At 36.9% G+C, this 22,117-nt stretch overlaps 2 long non-coding RNA genes across 3 annotated transcripts in view; one reads left to right on the top strand and one right to left on the bottom strand.

Annotated features, from left to right (window-relative positions):
* Positions 1–13,804, top strand: part of LOC140454070 (uncharacterized) — an 82,836-nt gene extending 69,032 nt beyond the window's left edge. For both annotated transcript variants that reach the window (XR_011952601.1, XR_011952603.1), the window contains 2 exons: positions 12,045–12,114; positions 12,537–13,804. This is a non-coding gene — a long non-coding RNA (uncharacterized lncRNA). The remainder of the gene's footprint in view (positions 1–12,044; positions 12,115–12,536) is intronic.
* Positions 13,805–18,998: 5,194 nt separating this feature from the next.
* Positions 18,999–22,117, bottom strand: part of LOC140454069 (uncharacterized) — a 38,328-nt gene continuing 35,209 nt past the window's right edge. Inside the window, exon 7 of the long non-coding RNA XR_011952600.1 lies at positions 18,999–22,114. This is a non-coding gene — a long non-coding RNA (uncharacterized lncRNA). The remainder of the gene's footprint in view (positions 22,115–22,117) is intronic.

Below are 22,117 nucleotides of genomic sequence, written 5' to 3' on the forward strand. Positions count from 1 at the left end.
CAGTCAGCAGAGACACTTACTCATCTCCCACTGTCTCAGACCCTCACATCTGGTCTTAATTCTTGTGCCATTACCTATCGAATAAAGATATTTTTGTCTGCCATATCTAGGTCTGTTATAATCTTATACAGCTCTATCAAAAATATATTTAACTTGTTTATTTCAAAGAAAATAGCAATCTCTTCAAATCAATCCAGTGACTGCATTTTCTTCATCAGTGAACCACTCCAGTAAGTCTGTACTCCACATCCTGAAGATCACTTATATCCTTCCTTGTTAATGTCTGTTTTGTTCCACAAATCCAGACGACACAAGTTTTCTGTACAACAGCAGTAGCTTTATTATCGGACAGCTGGCAAGAATTTCAAAGCATCTCGAAAGTAGCCGAGTGTCTACTTGTACAGACTCATCTTCACGAATCTCTGCCTTACCCTCAGAGACAGTATATTTAATAAGAATTAGACAAAGGCATATCAGTCACATGGACGATTGCCATTACCCAGTTTAAAGATGGTAATTATGAATTTACAAAGCTTGATGAATGCCAATGTCCTGTGATAATGTGTGATAGATTACAGAAACTGATTATCGTATTGTCCATGATTGTGTGTTGATGGGAAGAGATTAAGACAGAAGGGTTCTTCCTTCAGTAAATGGGGGGTTCACTTACCTATGCTCATATGGAGGGACAATGGGAGCAGGAGGCAGTTTAACAGGGTTGTGCCCAGGGCTCTCAGTCTTGTCTGGAAAGGGCAAATTGCTCTATCTGGGGTTATGGTAGAATCCACATGTGTGGCTCCAAGAGGTTCTGTTTCGAAGATACGGTCTGCCTCACCCCTACTGAGGTGTTCAGTCTGTATTGGAAGAGTACAGACCTTGTATTCTTACAATATGGCAGGAAGACCTTTGGCAGGAGAATGTTTAACCCTTGAGTCGCCAATGCATCCTGAAAGAGAAGCAAAGTATGGAACAGGCCCCTCTGTGGTATTTTAACTTCCTCATCCTGACCAGGAATCTGTTGACCACAATTGGATGCAATGATTGACTATGACCTAACTATAACTTTGTCAATGGTCAGCATCTTTTCCATGAGTATGTTATCATTCCCTCCATTAATGAAGCCCAGCATCCGATACGTTTACTCAAAACACTTTATGTTCTCTCTCCTTTAAAGATTTGTACACATTGTCCCGCATTCCTGCTGTCCTGCTCTCTATGTCTGTGCCATTCAAATATATATTCCCTTTCGACATTGCTTCTCTCAAAATGCATCAATTTACTGTGTGTTCTAAAGAAGAGACATATTATACTCAAAATATTATCTCTCGCTCCACACATTCTCCCCCCAGGAAAACAGAACAGGACAGCACCGGAATAATCGGCCCACCATGTCTGTGTGGATCATGATGCCATTCCAAACTGATTCCATCTGCCTATACATGATCCATATCCCTGCCAACCCTTGCCTGCTTATCTGTCTATCCAAATGCCTCTTAAACATTGTGATTGTTTCTGCTTTTACCATCTCTCGGGCAAGTACATTCTAGTCACTGACCACCTCCTGCACAAGAAACTTGTCTGACACAACTCCCTTTAAACTTGCACAGATGTTGTTGAAAATGCTCAGCAGGTCATGCAGCATCTGTGAAGAAAAATCAGTTAATGTTTCGGGTCCGGTCCCCCTTCCTCAGAAATGTTAACTAATTTCTCTTCACAGATGCTGCGAGAATTGCTGAGCTTTTTCAGAAACTTCTGTTTTTCTTTCTGGTTTACAACATCTGCTGTTCTTTCGGTTTTCATTTCCTTTAAACTTGCCCCCTCTCCTCTTAAATCTATGGCCTGTCGAATTGGTAATTTCCACTTGGAAAAAGATTCAGATTATTCACTCTGTCTGTGCCTCTCGGATCACTCCACAGCCACTGACTTTCCAAAGACAACAATCCAAGATTTTCCAACCTCTCCCAATCCAGGCAACATCCTGGTAAACCCATTTCCACCCTCTCCAAAGCCTCCACATCCTCCTTATAATGCGGTGCCCAACACAGCCCACAATCCCCCAAAGGGGGGCCTAATGACAGTTTTATATTCAGTCCCCTGACAGAAGAAGGCAAGCCTGCCATCCACCTCCTTCACCACATTCAGGGAGCTGTGAACTTGCACCTGAAGATCCCTCTGTGTATCAATGCTGCTCAGGGCACTTCCTTTTAGTGTATACATTCCTCTTACAATGAGCCGCCCAAAACACATCACGTCACACTTGTCTGAATTAAAATCTATCTGCAATTTCTCCGCATAACCTTCCAACTGATCTCGTCCTTGATGTTTCCTTTGATAACATTCTTCACGATTCACAACTTCTTCACTTTGTGCCATCTACAAACTTGCTAATTAAGTCGTTTACATTTTCAGGCTAATCATTTCTATGTATTACAAAGGACAGATGTCCCAGCTCTGACCCTTGTGGAACAGAGGCACTGGTCACAGACCTCCAGCCACCAACATACCCCTGCACAACTGTTACTGGGAGAAATATCAAAGAGGAGCCTTGAGTTCTGTGCTGAGCAGCACGACCAATGTTTATTCAGAGCTCCTTACTAATGCATGATGGAAGAGTTCCCTCTCTGGAATTCTGTGGCTCCCCCAGCCATGTCCAGCATTTGGCTGTGTTTCTTTCATACGTTCCACTAATATTTCCCCCCTGACCCGATCTCCTGGGTTCGGGATGTCAGCTCGGATGTTTATGAGCTCCCTTTCCCAGTCTCTGATTCTCTGTCCCTCTGCAACTTCCCCTCTCAGCTCATGCAGTTGCTTTGTCAGTTCTTTCACAAATTGTTTCCCCCTATCCTTGCCATTGTACATCTCCTGCCCTCCCACTACCATATCCTCTGGCAGCTGCATAGTCCAAATTCAAAGGGGGATTGCTCAGTTCCCTTTGCTGGGGTTGATGTCAGTTTCATTAGGATTGTGGGGAGTACACTAACCCATCCCGGCCTGTCTCTGTCAGGGCCTTAGTCAGACGAGCTTTCAGTGTCTGCTTCATTCCTTCTACTGTCCCTGAGCTCTGGGGGTGGTATGTAAGATGGGATTTCTGCTCAGTACCAAACAAGCCACAGAGCTGCTTAACTTCGATTCCTGTCGCATGTGTCCCTTGGTCAGAACCTGCAGGGGAATGTTTCCACCCACTGAGTAAACCTGTTTATTAAGACCCAGCAGGATTTCCTTCCCTGGGATTGGGATGGGGGTGTATGTAAAATCCATCTGTAATTTTTCACGTGGGCCCCTGCTGCTATCTCCATTTTATCCTGATTGTTTTTCCTTGCTCGCACTTTATACAGACTACACCCCTTCAACAAAACCTTCTTGTTCCAGAACACTCCTGTAGTTGATCATCCGATATTGCATTTTATCCTGCTCAATATGGGCCAGCCCATGATATGTTTTTAACAATGTTTGTCTTATACAGTGGCACTGCTGGATCATCCTATGTCCTATTACTGCCCCACCCTTTTCCCATTCCTGTTTCTCCTGCTATGGGACTGTTTCTGGAAATGTCTTTAAACTTTCCTTTCTCGCTTCTGTAGCTACTGCCACTGCATCCTCCTCAAATGTCTGCACTGTTTCAGTAAGTATGCTCACCCATGCTCACCAATTACCCCGTTGGTGTGGAGTTTCTACTTTCCTGTGAGCTCTAATCTTCATTATTGCTGCTTCACTGGGAAAGTTAGCTGCTTCCACTAACTCTCTGACCTGTTCTTCATGCTCAATGTGGCCCCCAGACAGGGTGATATACCTTCACCAAGCCCAGTCATGAACTATACCAAAGGCATGCTGACTGTGTGCATTTTGCCTCCCTCACCACTGGTTAATGAGCGCGCTTCTGCCAGGGCTCGTGATGGTTCTCTATTTCTGGATAATTCCACACAAAATTCCCACAATAATTAAACAATCCTAAAGTTTGCCTGATCCCTTTACGGTGTGTGGGTGGATAATTTTATAATCATAGTTTTTGTTCCCCCTGGGACATAGTTTTTGTCCCCTCTCCCTTCCTGATTTGATGTCCCCAATATGATGTCCCAGTTCTGTCTCTCCCTACCTTCCCAGTTTCACTCTCTGTGCATTAATTTTCAGCCTGACCTGTCTAACCTGATCCAATACTCTGTCTAATATCTGGGTATGTTCTTTCTCACTGCTTGAGGTGATGAAGTGTTGGTAAGATCAGTGTGACTAAATCCATCAAACACACATCGGTGGGATATACTGGAATATTGCGGGATCCCTGAGGTAATAGTATCCTGGTGGACTGTTCTTCTCGGTCAGTAAACACCACTTTCATCTGCCATTCAATGTCCGCAGGTATTGACACAGATTATTTCCAGTTTATGTCAATCTATCACTCACAATTACTGCCTCTTCAGCCCCAGCTTTGATGAGATCCCGTTTGTGTGGGGAGTGAGAGGGCCCTCAATCTCTACAGGGTCGATAGATAACAACCCACTTTCCTGTTTGAGTTACGCACACCGCTGAGTGGGTCCGAGCTATAACCCACCAGATTCTCTGACTGTCCCAGTCTCCCTGCAATGTAGCTACTCCGGACAGGTTGCCTCTCCTTTTCTTTCTGTCCCAGTCCTGGCTGGAGCATCCCCATGTTTAAATTCGGGTGTTGATGTCAATAGTTGCCATTTTAGAATAAACAGGAGCAACTCCCAGAATGGTCCCTTCTTGAGTGTCACACCTCCATATCTGAATACGTTTTGTCATACTCCCGGTCTACATCGGGGCAGTTTTGCTTCATCCAGCTTCCTAGGTTCCCTCTCTGACTGCTCTCATTTTAGTAATTGAGGGGGTGAGGGGTAAATCCTTATCGGTAACTGACAAAGATGCTCCGGTGTTAGAATCATGCAAATGTTGGCCCCTTAACAGCGCATCAATGAATATTCATGGGCTATGCATATACCTACGTGAACACAGGCCACTCACAATATGAACACCTATCTCCCTCTCTGTGCCTACATTCCTTGCCTATGTGCCCTTTCCTGCTTCCCTTGTAACATTGTGGGTCTGATTACCCTCCCTGTACTGCAGCTATTCCCCTGTGTTTCTGTGTTTGCCTCAGCTCTCATGGCCCAATTCAGAATGTGGTTAGAATTATCTCCCACTGAGAGTCCCATGTTTATAATTACAGTTAAATAGGGTCCCATGTCATCTTTTAAATACATCAAACCGATTTCATCATCACAGGTTGGGGTTTGGTAATCCCCTGTGGTCCTTACACACCTCAGGCGTCCTCTCTGTATGATCCTCGATATTACCCTTGGCTCCCTGAGTCACCAAGGTTATTTTAGCCCATTCAGCCTGTCCCCTCCCCAGTGTGTCCCTGTAATATCTGTAAATGCCTGGTGCCATGGATCAGCTGTACTCTGGGGGGAACCGGCTCACACCCCATCCTCTCATTGCAGGTACAGTTTCTGCTGTACACTTCAGGGCATCTTGGACCGAGGGAGGGTCCCTACATCATCTTCAGTGAGACTGTGTACCTCTACTAATTCATCCATATTGTCCCAATAAGGCCCATTATTACCATTTCTCTATCAGGCTGGGTGTTCATTCACCAACATCTGTCATTCAGCGGGTGAACGGTTCAGGTTTGGTTTCTGTCAGTTCCCCTTGTTGCTCCCTACTGTCTACATTGAGCTTTGATGCCCAGTGGTGCCATAGACACGGTCTTCTGGGTCTTACAGGGCGGTGGGTCATCCCACCCATTGCCGTCCCTCTGTCCATACGTGGGTGCTTTGTCATCGAACCCGTTCCAGTCAGTGTCACCATCCTCACTGCCTTCTGAGGAGAGCGGGGCACTAGGTACCTCCCCCACTGTAACTACCACCTGGCCCTTTGGCTTTAAGGCCTCACGTCTGACAGCCACCACCTTCACTTGTTCCTGTTTCCCATAATAATGTAACACATCCTGTCATTCCTGGATTCAAACAGAACAAAATGTGAATTTGGTTTTACTTGAAATATTAATAATTTGACATTCACTTTACATATCTATAGAGGTGAAAATTCTACTTTGATTATTTAAGTGAATTTAACGTGATCATACAATGAACTGATAGTCAATGGCAATGAATGAACTGAATAATATGTGATTATTTGTACAAGTTCTTACAATGAAAATTCAATTTTATTTAATGTTTGTCACCTATTACACCATGGGCATTGTTATTAGGGAATAGAGTAATGGAAGGATATCAGAGAAAATAGACTTTAATTTTAGCTTCACTGCAATAATGAACCAAAACAATATTTGGAAATATGGTTAAACTACATAACAAAGTTTCCAGTGTCATTATTGACATGAAAACTCTTTTAGTTTGCAAGTTGTTTTGCACTAAGAATAATTGAAAATGAATTGTGATTTGGAATACACCATTTAAAATATATTTTGAAGAGAATAATCAGATACATTTTTGGGAGGAAATTAGGAATGGAAATAAATATATATTCATTGATATTAATAGTTTTAAAATGTTGAGAAGTTTACTGGGATTATTTGATTGAGAGAGGCTGCATGATTATAAAGACCAATTCACCTTTTTCATTGCATTGTTGGTTTCACTAGAATCTGTTGTGGTCTGAGCTCTTGTTCTGTGCAGTGGACTGTCACTAATAGCTTAATTAACCTGCGAGTCCCTGATCAGATTTCCTTTGTCTGCAAGTCAGTCTGTAAGTGAGCAACACACCTCCTTTTGTGAGGGGAAACAGGTTCTCTTCAAAGGACATAAGTGGCAGATCACTCTGAGAATGATTTCTAGCACACACCATCAGCAGGGAAGGGTTTTTTTCTAAAGAATTCCAATCTCTATCTACAAATCTGATTTGTCAGTTTGTGGAGGATTCACCCCCTTTGTTCTGAGCTGTTTTTATACAAGCAGTTGGTTCATTACGTCTTTGCCAAGAATGTTGTTTACTTTCCCCTTTTACTGTGATTCTGCAGGTTAGAATATTCTGTGAGTCAGTAATGTTCAGTAACTGAACATTGAATGGTTTAGACTCTAACAGAGCAGTGGCCTTGTTTTCAGCTAATTATTCACTTTCCATTTCCTGGTTGTGTTGAATGTTCCAGAACCAGACTCTGAGCAATGTTTCCATTCACTTGTGTTGGATTCACTGACAGCCACGTGGTCAGTCAGTTTCAGCAGTTTGAATTCAATAATCATCTAGAATTATGAGTCTATTAATGAAATTATTCTCGATTGTCAGGAAAAACCCATCTCGGTCACTGATGTCCTTTAGGGAATGAAGCTGCCATCCTTACCTGATCTAGTCTACATGTGACCCCTGACCCACAGCAATGTGGTTGACTCTTCCCTACCCTCTGGGTAATAAATGCTGCCCATAGCCAGTGGCACCTACATCCAGTGAATGAATTTTCAACAAAGCTCTTAGTCCGGTGTCATGTGAGAAAGAAGCAGAAGGTGACCTTTCAGCCCCTCATGTCCATCCATCATTTAATAAGGCCAGGCCTGATCTGTTAGTGATTTGTGTTCCATCATCCCCCAACGTCCCTTAACAAGAACCTATCAACCCGTGTCTTAAATTTATTCAGTGAGCCCACCTTCTGGGGCAGAGAGTTCCAAAGTTGCACAGCCCTCTGAGAGGAAATAAATCTCCTCATCTCTGTCCTGAAAGGATGAATCTAATTTTAAAGCAGTTCTCTCGAGTTCACGTATGACCCACAAGAGGAAACATCCTTTCCACATCCTCCTTAACAAACCATTCAGGATCTTAGACACTTCAGTCATCTCACCCCTCACTCTCCCAAACTCCGGTTGAAACAAATCCAGCCTGTCCAACCGATCCACATTTTATTACTGTTACGCCGGGTTGAAATGTTGTATTGTGTTTATTATGCAGTGAATGTGTTGTTCCACTGTGTGGGGTCTAAGAGTCAACGTGAGCCATACTAGCTTTCCTGTCTCACTGTGTTACATATATCTTACATCACTGTGGTGATCCCATCCCTCCCTACCTCATATAACCAAAAAGAATGGCAGAGAGAGATCAAGAAAAGTTGTTAGAAAATTTGTTGTTGCCGAAAAAGTACTTGGTCTGTTTGTAGAGATTGCATTGTAATTGAAGTAACTAGTTAATGAAAAGTTACTGACAAAATATTTTAAGCGGAGTTGCTGCTGGTGATGGAAATGCTGCTGGTTGGTATAAGAGAGGGCTGGGGGGAATACTGTACTGAGGAGAAAGTTGAGCAAGGTAACCTTTTATCTTTGTCAATAAGAAGAGGCAGAGACTGCAGCTAGGACAGTGTTGAAGCTGTTTTTATCTTGCAGACATTATTTTAATATTTATTTGATGTGATTTGGGTGTCACTGGCTGAGCCCAGCATTTATTGCCCGTCCCGAGTTACCCTTGAGAAATTGGTGCAGAGCTGTCTTCTTGAACCGCTGCAGTCTACCTGCTGTGGGTTGACCCATGATGCCATTGGCGTGGGGATTTCCAGGACATTCACCCACCGACAGTGAAGGAATGGCAATATATTCCCAAGTCAGGGTGGGTTAGTACCTTGGAGGGTTACTTGAAGGTAGTTGCCTTTCCATCTAGCTGCTGCCTTTGTCCTTCGAGATGGAAGTGGCCATCAGTTCCTTGAGTGTTGTTAGGGTGGCACTAATCCAGGCAAGTGGGGAGTATTCCATCACACTCCTGACTTGTGCCTGGTAGCTGTTGGGCAGGCTTTCAGGAGCCAGGAGTTGAATTACTCTTGTAGCCACTGTGTTTGTGTGGTGAGACCAAATCAGTTTCTGAGCGATGATTATCCCCAGGATAATGTTGATAGTGGGTGTTCAGTGATGGTAACAGCACTGAATGTCAAGTGATGGTAGTTAGGTCATTTCTTATACGTGATGGTCGCAGCCTGCATTTGTGTGGCATGTATGTTACTTGCCCCTTGTCAGCCCAAATCTGGATATTGTCTAGATCTTGTTGTTCTTGGGGTTGGACTGCTTCAGTACCTGAGGAGTTAATTGGTTAACAATGTTCAATAATTACAAGATTATGCAAATTCCTTTTTCTATCAAATCTCATGGACTGTATCTTGTGGTCACTCTAATATTAACTTTCGTTATCTCCTTATTTTCTTCCTAATTCAGACACAAATGTTTGAACATCGATCAGGATAAAATTAAATAATTTAAAAACATACGTTTCTACATGTAAACTAATTGAATGAAATACATTACTTCTGTATTGTCTGCATTTTGAGCAAAAGTCATTTCTTTTCAATAATTACCGAATGGCTCATTTATTGTCCTCAATCCATCAATCCAGCTGTTAGATTTTAGTCTTCAATTTACCGATCTTAATGATGTCTAATCAACATCAGAGCAAAGTACTTTTTAAAATGTTGAGTCAGCTTGTTTGTTCTGATTACAACATTTATTATGAATTCATTATCCTTATAATAATTACAGAATAATTTGTTTGTCTTTCTAACATGTATAGTCAGATCCATATTTTAATTTAATCCATTGTTTCATTTAATCCATTGTATCAATACTATTTTTTTTAGGTCAAGTATCCCACAATGGAACCAATGATTTTGCATCCAACATGCTTTGAAAACTGACTTTTGCTCATTTGAATAATTACAGTAATCTCAGCCTTATAAATTCAGAGAACTGTAATTACTTTTCACTGCAGTGATTGCTGTTCATGTCTACACATTGCACAGTCACATAGCAACATTAAATATCTCCTTCTTTGAAGTGCACTGATATATTTTCAAAAATCTATGTGTTGCTAATATGTAACTCTTGTTCAGTTCAGTAAGGGGTATAAATGTGCAATAATAGCTCAGTACGTGAACTGATGTGAATATATTACAGTGTACAAACTCACAATCATTGTGCAAATCAATTTTTATTTTAACCATGGAAACACAGTTGATTTAATTCAATTATATTTCACTTTTGTGCTTGCATTCATTGTATTTCTAATCACAGTAAGAGTGAACTATTTCATGTGACACAATTATTTAAAATTCATGTCACTTTTTTATGGACACAAAATAGAATTAATACCCGTTTTTGCTTTCCTTTACCTTTCACAGTCAAGTTTGAATTGTAGAAAGTTAGACTGATACAGCACGGAAACAGGCCATTCAGCCCAACTTGGCATTCCGGCCAGGTTTCCGAAACTAAACTAGTCCCATTTTCCTGTGTTTGTCCCATATCCCTCTGGATGTTTTCTATCCATGTAACTGTCTGAAAGTCTTTTAGATGTTGTAATTGTACCAGCAGCTGCCTTTCCTCTCACAGCTCATCTCAATATACCAAACACACGTTGTGAAAAGAGTTGCTCCTCAGATCCCTTTTAAAACTTTCCCCCTCGCCTTAATAACATTCATACTTTAATCAGTGACCTGAAACAAATAAATTCAAGATATTGTGACCATTATAATCAACAACAGATACAAGTTGAGAAAATGTTGGATTGAAAAGTAATTCAATTGACACTTAGATATGTTCTAATCAACTCTGAGGTGCTTTGACACATCTCTGTTTAAAGTAGGAATTGAACGCCTGCCTCATGGTCTATTTGTACAGACATTACCAGAGCCCTCCATAATGTTCCCATGCAGGAAGGGCAGGACTATAATCACATACTTACTGTGGTTACTCACAGGGAAAACTGCTCAGATATTTATCGTGATAATTGGACTAGGATTATATTAGACACTTCCAGTGTGTAATGGATAAAAAGAATTCCTAATTTCTCGTAATGATGGAACGAAGCGACAATGATCTTAAATAAATATAAGTCTCATGATAATCAAATAATTTAATATGTTTGAAGCAGTTATTCATATACATAAATTAACATTGACCTGCTTTGTAACTCACATGAATTGGAAATAAAGCATTCGCCATTCAACGTGACTACTCAGCAAAAGACAACTTTCCTCACTTTCACAAAATTGTGATTTCTAAGAATTCAAGATTTATTGTAAAAGAATAGATCAAACATTTGTAAATTCAGGTTTGTGTACACAAGAATCACATGAAATTTAAATAATGTTTAATGTGAAAAATAGTTAGCTCTTTTGTAATAATCAGAAATATAGAAATGTTAGCATTGAAGTGAAAAACAATCAGTACAAGAACGCAAAAATCTGTGGATGCTGGAACTCAGAAACAAAATCAGTAATTGCTGGAAAACAACACAGCAGGTCTGGCAGCATCTGTGGGAAGCATTCAGTGTTAATACTTTGGGTCCAGTGACCCTTCCTCAGAATGTATTTTTGCTCACAGCCAAGTCAATCCAACTAAGCTTCCATACTGAAAATTATTTTGCTAAGATTAAAAGATTGTCGAGTGCAATATTGTTTGTCAGTTGATGTATTGAGCCATTGTTCCACATCGACAGCTGGATATATTGCATTTAAACAATGATTACCAGTTAGACATTAGTAATAATTAGTTTTAAAATGGCTGAAACTAAATTTAAGGTTGATAAGAAAATCCTTATTGCAATGTAATTGTGCAGTATATCTGAAAAAACTGAAATATTGAAGTGAAAAATAATTAGCCATTTCTTAATTGATAAGGCTGATTAATAATCCTTCCATTAATGTGAGAATTCAAATGAAAGAGAATGAGATAGTTACTATGAGTGTTGGGTGAGAAAACTCTGGTTGATTGCATGTGTGTTGACCTGAAAAGAATGTTAATATTTCATCGTGATACTGGCACTAAGAAATAATGGATTCAACTAAAATGTGAATCTCATGATGATATGAGAATTGAAATGACAATCAAATAATAATTAATGTTAGAACTCAACGCTTAAAATGATTCAATATATTCAAAGCAGTTTGTACTGGATATTCATTAAGATTAGTAAACTGAGAATTAAAATATTGGGTTAATTTAAAACAAAAATCACAACTTCAGAGATTATTCATCAGAATTGTTTTGTCATTGAAAAAAACACATTTATTCAAGACATTTCCCTCATTTTCTGTCTTTTTTCCACAGGGATCTGTACTGGAACCCTTCTGGTTATGATACAAATATATAGAAGTGACATGAATTAAAACCTAATTGGGTGAGTTAATAAACTTGCAGATGATACAAAGTTCAGTGCAGTTGTGAATAATGTAGAAGGTTGTCAAAGAATGCAGCAGGAAAAAGATAAACTGCAGCTATGGGCAGAGAAATAAAGGTAAAGCTTAATCCATACAAGTATGAGGTGTCACACTTTGGGAGCTCAAATGTTAAGGGAAAGTAGATAGTTAATGGCAGGACCCTGAACAGCTTTGTTGTTCAAAGGGATGTTGGCGTTCAAGACCATGGCTCCCTGAAAGTGTCCATGCAAGTAGATAGGGTGGTAAGGAAGGCAACTGGCAGGTTTGCCTTTATTGGTCAGGGAACTGGTTACAAGAGTCAGGATATCATTTTGCAACTTTGTAACACTTTGGTTAAGGCATACTTAAAGTATTGTATTCACTTCTGTTTGCCACATTTCAGGAAGGGTATGGAGGCTTTGGAGATGGCACAGAGGACGTTTACCGGGATGCTGCCTGGATTTGGAGAGGCTGCTTTTTTGTGAAGTGGCGGTGGCTGAGGGGAAGAATTGATTGAAGTCTATGCAATCATGAGATACATAGGTAGGGTTGTCAGTCAGGACGTTTCTTCCCAGAGTTGAAACGTCAAAACTATGAGGCATGTATTTAAGGTTGTGGGGGGTAGTTCGAGGGGCATGTGAGGGACATTTACTTTTTACACAGGGAGTGGTAGGTGTCTGGAATGAACTTCAAGGGTTGGTGGTGGAGGCAGATACATTAAGGCTATTTAATGTTCATTGAGATAATTTGGACGGATATGGACCAAGGATAGGCAGAAGGGATGAGTTTCTTTTGCATTATATTCAGCACAACGTTACGGGCCAAAAGACCCATTCCTGTGCTGCACACATCTTTCAGAGAAAACTAATACCTCACTCATATGACATTTAATCTAATCAATATTTAGCCACTGGTGTCAGAAATAGGAAGAAAATAAGTAGAGAACAAACTTGACTGTAATCTAAAGATAGAGTCCAGGACATTTACAGCGGAAATTTTTTTGGGTTTTTTTGAATGATAAGATTAATAACTTTGGAGATGTGTTGAAAATGTTTGCAGTTACTGATGTGCTGAGCCAAAATTACCCTTTTTAAATTGAAGATTGGACTAGAAACCTTTTAGAAAACTTGAAAATATTCAGTAAGGTGTGATGCACATCATAATTTAATCCATTGATTATTTCTGCTAATGCTACAATAAAAAAAATTCAGCTCTACACCAAAAAGCATCAATTTTCCATCCAATGCTCATTGGAAATATTGGAATGCTACTTATTTCAACAATCAAAGTAATCACAGCCTCACCGATTAAGTGATATCTAATGACATTTCACCAATAATTACTGTTTATTTTGACACATTGCTCGTTCAAACGGCAATGTGAAGTTTCTCATTAATATTCAGTTCACTGACAGCATATTAATAATTGATTTATTGCTAATATCTAACCATTGATCAATCCAGTCAGGGATAGAAAAGTGGAAATATGGCTCAGTACATCAACTGATGGAAAGATATTGCAGTGTTCACTCTGCCAATTATTGTGAATATCGATGTATATTTTGATTTGATTTGATTATATTTTTCTTCAACACAAAGATTTATTGTAATTCTGATGTCAGTAAGATTATTTAAATTTGTGACTTTTTTGTAAACAAAAAAAAATAGAATTTTCAGGCGTTTGCTCTTTCCTTTATCAGTCAGAATACATTTGGAATTGTTGCAAGTTATATATTTGTGGAAGGAAGAGAAGATGTCTGCAGCTGAATAGTCACAGTGAATGACCTTTTCTTCCGATTCCGTCCGACTGCTAAACATTCTCATTGTCTTTTTCTTTATAAGAAAAACTGCTTTAAACGTATTCAGCAGTTGTATTTTTTATGAATTTACAATAAGCTCATGATATGTCGATTTATCTTTCTTCCCATTATTCTGATATTAATTTGTAAGTAAGAGCATATGTGCTTAGTACCATTATTATAGTGAATTACTATTTCATTCTCAGTCCATTACACAGAAACAGTCTAATTCTCGGAATGAACACTGGTTAGTTTTCATTTGAGTAATCCCAATTGATTATAATCCCACCCTTCCTTGTTGGGACGATAATGAAAGGCACTTGTGTATCTCTAGTAGTGTCTCTCCTAAGAGACCAGATCACCAGATGCAGAGCCATAGCCTTTAAAGCTAGTGCTTATAAATAAACCTGTTGGACTATAACCTGGTGTCATGTGATTTTTAACTTTGTCCACCCTAGTCCAATACCGAGATCTCCAAATTATTGTTGCACAAAGGAATTCTCGTAATTTTTAAAAGAAAATATGACTTTAATTAAGATCTTTAACACACGATTATTAATCCCTTCCTATATTCTTAAAATATAGTTGTAATTGAAAAAAAATGCTCACTGAACACGGCACACACAGCTACACAAATGTCTTCCTGGTCATCTAATTACTGCTCCAGAGAAAAACCTGAGTAAGTATCTTATTGTTTCTGAGAACAAGAACCACAATAAACATTTGGTGAGCAGTTCCATCCAATAAATGCACTTGATTTCTTATATTTCACTTCAGTAATTGCACACGAAATATTTTACTAAAAACAATAACAATGCTTGTTACAAATGAACGAGGACACTAACGTCAGCATACATAGCAGATTTCCAATCCAGTTGAAGTATCGCAAAATAAAATGATGTATTTTGGCTTCGTACAACTGTAGGTGAAAACACTTTGAGCTTGCACCTTAAAAATCTTTATCTGCTTATTCAGAGAAAATAATGAAAGATGGCACTGTAAATTTATTTTGACTTTCACTCATGAAAATACTCGTGTGAATCGCTTCTCATTTTCTTCCTAGTTCTGATACAAATGTCGAAATATTTACGATAATAAAACTTTAGGAATAATAAGAGTGTTCTTTGCAAGAACGACATGAAGATGTTCAAGGTCCTCGAATTCCTGTTGAGTAGAATCCCCTTCATAAGGGTCTTATTGTCTCGCCCCGATGTTTTTTGTGACTGGGGACTGATGTGTTTTCAAATCATGTGCACTACAGAAGGATTATTTTAATTTTTAATTTGTTATGAGCAAAAAAACTGCTTTGAACACGTTGATTTACTTTTTTTACTCCAAAGTTATTTATCAATGTACAATCATCACAAAATTATGGAAGTTCCCTGTATCTTATGTTCACTGTCATACGTACTTTCACTATATACTTATTAACTTCCTACTTCTGACAGGAATGTCGAAACATTGGTCATGATCAAAAGTATATAAATTAAAAGTACGTCTCAAGAAGCAAACCAATGGATGGTAACATGTCATTCTTGTAATCCTGCATGTTTGACCCAAAAACAATTCTACTGAATAAGAACTGAATGGATCATTTTTGTGAATCCATAAAGCTAGCCATGATATTGTATTCCTCAGTTTATCGCTCTTAATGAATATCCAATAATCATCACAGCAAAGTGCTTTTAGAATATTAAATCAATTTATTTTTTCAGATTATAATGTTATTTTTCCAGTCACTGCCATTACGATAATTGCACAATTATTGGAGTTAATCTTTCTAACAAATATAGTGAGAATCGCATTTTAATTGCATCAATTGTTTCTGAGTACGAACCCTACAATATAAAAATCAATTTACTGTTCAGCTGAACGATCCCATAATGGAACCAATGACTTCCCATTCGATGCCTCATTGTAAATATTTGATGATTGCTCATTTGAATGATCACGGTAATCTCAGCCTGAAGCGTTCAGAAAACTGTAATTACTTTTCATTAGAATAATTCCTGGACGTTTCTCCACATTGTTCAGTGAAATAATCAACTAAGATTTCTCAGTATTCTTAAATTAACTGATAGAACTTTGACAATCCAATTGCTGCTATTATCTAATCATTGTCCAATATAGTTCAGGGTATATCTGTGGAATTATGGCTCATGCATGAAATAATGTAAAGATTTGCAGTGTGTGTTGTAAATATCAATTTTTATTTTAACCCTAGCAAAAGTTGAATTGATTTAATTATGTTTCACTTACATGTTAACATTTACTGTATTTATAAACACGATACAAGTTAATCATTCTTCATGGAACAAAATAATTTATAGTTCTTGTGATGTTTTGAAGTACAACAAAAGGACCTAACATTATTCCATGAAATAGTCACAGTACATTTTGAACTTTGGGAATTTGAACATTTTGGGAAAGAAGGGAAGTTGTCTTCAGATGAATAGTCGTATTGTGTGACTAATTCATTTATTTTCCTATTCATTTATGTTGCAAAAGCATTTTAATTTTCTTTTCATTCTGTGAAAACTTGCTTTGAACATATGGAACTATTTGATTGATTTTTGTTCATCAGTGTACAATGATCAAATGATTAGGCTTTTTTTCCTATCATGGATCATCATGAGATTCATATTTAATTAAAGTCATTATTGCTTTGTTACACCTTTACTGTAAATTACTAATTCATTTTGTCGGTTCATTACACACAGAAAATATGTAATTAATTCCCATACAAATTATTACAATAAACATCTGATTCGTTTTCATTTGTGTTGCCACAGTAAGCATGTGACTATGGTCCTACCCTTCCGGGGGTGGGGACATTATGAAGGGTCCGTGTGGAGCTCTGACAGTGTCTCTACGACAAGATCAGGAGGAATGATTTCAATTCCCACCTTCAGCAGAGATGTGTCAGAGCAGCTTCAAATATTCATGAGAAAATACCTGGCATAGATTGAACTGCTTTTCAAAACAACATGAAATATACTTCAATCTGCTGTGCATTTCAATCATCACCATATCTACTACTTATTTTCTTCAGGTGACGAATAAAACGTATCATATCTGCTAGTTCAACATTCCTTGAAAAAGTAATTGAGAATGTTGCAATCTTAAAGTTGGAAGAGTCTAAGAAATGATACTCACTGATTTTTTTATTCTCTGTTTGAAAGAACCTAGTTCAGACATTTCAAGCACATAAATACTTATTCTCCAGTATTATAAAGATGAAAAAATAAACAGTCAAAATTCCTCTTCAGCAAAATAACCAAATGCAACTTCATATTATTCATTGGTCAGTTGATCACCTACAATTGTAACTAAATATTGCAATTCATCTAAATATTGTTATGTGCTTTGAACAAATTAAATTTCTTATTACTATTCATTCTTGAATTGTCAGGAATATGTTTTTATTTTCCATCCACCAATTCATAATTCATAAGATTGATATGCTTTCAAAATATCGACGTGTTCATTTGAACATTTAATTTGTCTCTCTCTCACTTATCTCACTTCATGCATGATAGCTTCAATGCATTTTGCTAACTAACTCTACGAAACATAAAAATGTTGTTGACTTTACTTCTTTTGTACGCAAGAAAACAATGTAGGTACACCCATTTGTTCTTTAGCTCAAATAACACAAAATTTTAAATTATTGAAAAGACTACACTGGGGGAAAAAACGATTCTTCATCTCAAATATCACATTAAATGACACTTTTTCAAATCAATACAAAATGATTTGTATTTTAATTTCATTATAAGAAAAAAAAACCTGCTTTGGAAATGTTAGAATCTGTTTCTTTTACTTCCAGCATTAGTTGTCAATGAACAATAATTACATAATTATCAGTCATTTTGTGCAAAATAATTTTCTGTACCAAATGTCATTTATTTGACCTTTTGTTCACAATAGTACTCACTTTCCCGGTCTAATTATTTTCTTCCTTATTCTGACATAGATGTCTAAACATTTATCACGATAAAAATTAAAAAAATAAACATGACTCAACAAAAAAACCCAATGTTGAACTGTGTCAATTGTTGCAGAGTATTTTTTATAATTATTAAAGTGACTTTTTATATATTAATTTTCTGTTTATCAATCTTAATTATGACGCAATCGAAGTGCTTTCAAAATATTAAGTTAATTTATCTATCAATATTCTAGAAACAATTAACAATTACAATAATTACGCAGCACTTTGTGCTTGTTACGAAGTCTACATTAATGTGTTATTAATATTTTCCATATTTCTTATTGTGAATGCTACAATATAAAAACCTGTTTGGTCGGGCCAATACACCCAAAAAAAGACTAATAACTGCCCTTGCGACATCCTGTGTAAATATCTGACTTTTGCTCATTTGATAGATCACAGTCATCACAGTCATTGATATTCAAAGAACACCAGTTACTTTACACTGCAATATTTCTTACCATTTCTGCACATTACTCAGTGGAATAGTAAGATGAGATACCTAATTATTCTTAAATTCATTAATAGTAGTTTTAAAATCAATTTGTTGCTAATATTAAATAATTGTTCAATTTGGCAAAGATTGTAAGTGTGGAATTATGGTTCCATATAATAACTATTGCAAGGACTTAGCAATGTAGAATCTCTCAATCATTGTGAATATTGCTTTTCATTTTAAACTTGGAAACACTTCTGAAATGATTTGATTGTAATTCACTTCAATGTTAACATTTATTGTGCTTCTAATCACAATAATAGTTGAATATTTTTCTTGTGCACAATTATTTAAATTCCGATGAATTTTTTTGAAGTACACAAAAAAAGGATTGACATCTTTCTTGTTTCATTAAACACTCACGGGAAATGGTGGCTTCTTAGAAACCAGACATTTTCAGAAACCATGAAAGTTGTCTTCAGCTGAATAGTCCCATTGACTGACCAAGTCTTCATTTTGTTCCAAGTTACATGTAGAACAAACAAAATTTACGTTGCATTTTATAAAATGAGAAACTATTATGAACATGTAGAATGATTGTATTCATTTTTATTGATCAATTTACAGTAATCACACAAATCTGTCAAGTTGTCATTCCACAAATTATCATAAAATCATATTTAATTAAGACATCTGTTAATTCCCATCATTATTGTAAATTACTATTTAATTTTAAGTACATTACACACAGGATCCATCCATTTAATTCCAATTCAATTATCACAATAAACATCTGATTATTTTTCACTTGAGTAACCACAGTGAGCATTTGATTGTAGACCTGCCCAGCCTGGTTGGGAACATTATGAAGGAATGTTGTGCAGCTCTGATAGTGTCTCTGTTACCAGACCAGGAGGCACAGTTTCAATTCCCACCTTGCACAGAGTTGTGCCAGAGCAGCTCTGAATGTTGATTAGAAAATATCTAAGAATCAATTGAGTTGCCTTTCAATTTAATATTAGATATGTTTCCATCTGTTGTTCATTCCAATAATCACAGTATTTGCTATTTATTTTTTCAGGTCACTAATAACAGAATGTATCTAATTCCACTCAATCAATATTCGTTGGAAAATATTTGAGAATGTTGCAGTCATACAGATGAAATATACAAAGTAATGATATTTGATTTTCTTTTGTTCTGAAGAGCTGAGTTCAAACAGTACATAGAACTTGATGCTCCAGTGCTATAAAAATGAGGAGAAAAAATAAATTTCTTGTTCAGTCAAATAAACAAATGCCAAATCCTTTTATTTATCCATTTTTAATTATTGATCTGTTTATAAATTGTGTGAAATTTGTTTTTCGTTTTCCACTCATCTATTTATATTGAATGTGAGATTGAACTGCTGTGAAAATATCCAAGTGCATTCATTTGAAATTTGACTTTGCATATTTATCACTGTGGGCTATATGTAAAGCAGCGTTACTTCTGCAATCATAATTGTTTATTCAAGGTAAATAAACTCACACCAATGTATAATTGCTTCAGCCAAGAGCCGAATTAACAAGAATGAAAACTATGTGAATGAAATATATTATTGCTTTTGTATTAGCTAAAATGTGCATACAAGAATGAAATGTGTCTGCAAATAATGGTAGATGTTATAGACAAACAGTTAAGGTGCTGTGAGGAGAGGGGTGTAGGATAAGCTATATATGCCTGTACAGTTACAAGCATCTGTTTCCCGCTTCAGCAGGAATAAAAAAAAAACCATCAAAAGGTCATAAGGCTCGGTGTAAATAAAGAATAAAAAGAAATTATGCTTTGGTTAGCACGGAAACAGATGGCAGTGAAGAAGGATAAATAACAATAAGACCACAGAGGGAGGTGGTCAAACGGCCTTATGAGGCCAGAGATAAACATTTTGTCAGGGACGAGGCTGGATGAGTTCAGAGATAAACAGCCGGTTTAGATTAGAAATAGATGTAAACAGGGGACGAGCAATGGGAGGAGGGAAGAATAACGAATTACATAAATATTGTGTACTCGTTAAATTCAGTGTGTGTGTGTGCCTTGTGGACAGTGGACACCACACCCCTCTTGCAACAGCGTAATAAACGATACTACTGATTCAGGTCTTGTTCCAGACTGAAGTTATTGAAGTGACTGAACTTCATTTCTCACAATCACTTATCTCATTTATTGCATGATGTCTGAAGTGTGTTTTGCTCAGCAATTCTATCAACTATTTAAAAAGTCTAATCGTAAATAAGATCCTTAACACCCAAATATCAATCTATTCCTAATTCATGTAAATATCTCAATTTTCTTGAAGTCAATGTTCACACAACAGTGCACATAAAGCGACACAAAGATATTCATCATCAGCTAATTACTGTTCAGTGGAATAACCTGAGTATCTTATTGTTCCTGAGACTAATGACAACAGTAAGCATTTGTTTACTCGTCCATGCAGTAAATGCATTTGATATCTTACATTTCAGTTCCGTCGTTAATGAAAATTTTTGTTGTTTAAACCAATAATTCTAATTTATCATGGATAGTGACTGTAATACAATAACACTGGAAACATTTTTTAAAAATATTCTAACAATCTTTAAGCTCCTCTTCTGTTGTGTGTGTGCAAAAGACAATTCAAATTATAACCATTTTGTTGCAAATTCAACAAACGCTACATTTTGAATTTATGAGCTTCTTACAGTTTTGCAAAAAGGTTAGTCTTCACTGTATGTCATATTAAAAGACTGCTTTTTCCAATCATGCATGCTACAAAATGATTATTGCTTTCATTGCATTGTAAGAAAAGAAGTGTTGATTTTTTTTGTTGTTTCAATTCCAACATTATTCATCATTGTGCAATAATGACACAATTATTACAATCGCTTTATATACCACCCAGCAGTGACTTCATTGTTTGTTTATTTTCATGCTCATTTTCATGATCTATTAATTCTCTTCCTAATTCTGACACTTTGATTATAATATTAATCAACGTACCATCTCTACAAGGAATCCAGTGAAAAGAAATTCGCAATTTGTATATTGCATATATTTTTGAGTTCAGAAAAGAATTTTGTTCAATAATTACTGAATGTCTCATTTTTTCTTTAATACGTAAAGCTAGCTACTATGTTTTATTCCTTAGTTCACTGATCTTAATAAATACTCAATCGACATCACAGCAAAGTGCTTTTGAAATATTGAATCATGTTAATTCTTCATATGTATTGCACTGTACAATCTCTCATTCATTGTAACAATCAATATTTATTTTACCTGTTGAAACATAGTTGTATTAATGTAAATATATTTCACTTCAATGCTAACACTTAAGACTTAAGCATTTTTCATGCAACAAAATCCAATGAAAAAGCATCAGCATCTCTTTATTATTTCATTAAATAATGACAATAAATTTTGAATTTTTGAAAGTTGAACATTTTTAGAAAGAAGGAATGTTGTCTTCAGTTGAATGTTCGTATTGAATGACTTCTTCACAGTATCTGCTGTTTATTCTCTTCTTCGGGTTCCCAAGAAAAGAAATTAACTCGTTCTGCTGGTTCTAAATTCCTGAAAAATATTTGCGAATGTTGTGGTCTTAAAGGTGAAATGGCTCAGTGATTGTAAGTGATCAGTTTTTTGTTCGAAAGAGCTTGATTCAAACATTTTGGACATTCACATTGTTATTCTGCCGTGTTACAAGGAGAGAAAACAAGTCGCTTTCTTCGTCTG

This window comes from Chiloscyllium punctatum, chromosome 28 (assembly GCF_047496795.1).
Source record: "Chiloscyllium punctatum isolate Juve2018m chromosome 28, sChiPun1.3, whole genome shotgun sequence".
Classification (NCBI taxonomy): Eukaryota; Metazoa; Chordata; class Chondrichthyes; order Orectolobiformes; family Hemiscylliidae; genus Chiloscyllium; species Chiloscyllium punctatum.